Here is a 1,181-nt window from a genome sequence, read left to right as displayed (position 1 = left end):
GTCACTGGACAAGTTAATGGAAAAACAGTCAGTCCGCTCGGAGCTAGCTAGTCTACTTTCACTTTCACTTCTAGTTCCATCATGGTGATTTATATCTAGTTAGTTAACCTCTCTTTACTTAGCAAACTCCTGCTAACTACAGACCGTGTTAGTTAATGAAATACGGTCAACTATTTGCAAGTCATCCAGTCATATAAAGCCTATAACTAGAAAGCCGTCAACAACACCCTTCGTTTGGTAAGGTTTAGCTAGACTGACATGGGGCTAACTACCTAACATGGCTAATAGCTAGTTAGCACAACAGTGGCAGCCCAATGACACATATCTAGCTAACTTGATGTCAAGACAGCTTACCTTTTCTCTGTAGCTCTCTTCACGTAGCTAGCTAGCTAGCGCCAATCAGGCTAACGCTAGTTAATTAGCCTAGCTAGCTCTGGTTTGATTGTCGCAGACCAAGCGTATTTCCGCAATTGACAACCAACTAACTCTACGTCGTGTTTCTATTCAAATCTGGTAAAATTATTTGTAGCGATAGGTCTCTTGACATTGTGCTAATGTAGCCGTGAAAGTGACTGAGCTATGCTAGCTTGCGCCAGGAAAATTACAACTTCCGCACTGTGAGAGATGACGTCATCGACGTTAAAACGGCGTCTGGCATCCAATACATGTTGCATTGACCGCCACCTACCGGACTGGAGTAGAACTACCTGAAACTTTGCTTGGGAAAAAAACAAATACCGTACCATCTAACACTACACTCACAACAAACAAAAAATACCATTCTCCACTATTTATATCTATCTAGTCTTACCTCAGGCCAACAGCCTGAAAGGATGGGACACCACCACTGAACACACCCTGTAACTCTTCTGATGTCAAGTCTCACACACCCAAATACCTCTCTGCAGCTGCCAACACAACCTTCATTTTCTGTGACTTGCATTCCATCCCTGCAGTAAAGTTGATAACCATGATAACCGTTATATATGCTATCAATCCAATCTTACTGAAACATATATCACTTGTTGGTTTATCCATCTGTTCTGGTACAGATCTACTACTACACCACTCCTCTCAGGATCCCTCCCTCTGTTCTGGTACAGATCTACTACTACACCACTCCTCTCTGTTCTGGTACAGATTTACTACTACACCACTCCTCTCTGTTCTGGTACAGATCT

The 1,181-nt window shown here is 42.7% G+C and overlaps 1 protein-coding gene across 1 annotated transcript in view; it reads right to left on the bottom strand.

The window, feature by feature from the left end:
• The window catches only part of LOC123726182 (NF-kappa-B essential modulator), a 123,743-nt gene extending 123,061 nt beyond the window's left edge, over positions 1-682 (bottom strand). The window contains exon 1 of the mRNA XM_045692822.1: positions 355-682. The gene's annotated coding sequence lies outside the window, so the exon portion shown is untranslated. The remainder of the gene's footprint in view (positions 1-354) is intronic.
• Positions 683-1,181: the final 499 nt, after the last annotated feature.

Source organism: Salmo salar, chromosome ssa13, assembly GCF_905237065.1.
Source record: "Salmo salar chromosome ssa13, Ssal_v3.1, whole genome shotgun sequence".
In the NCBI taxonomy this organism is placed as follows: Eukaryota; Metazoa; Chordata; class Actinopteri; order Salmoniformes; family Salmonidae; genus Salmo; species Salmo salar.
This window is presented reverse-complemented; position numbering and strand designations above follow the sequence as displayed.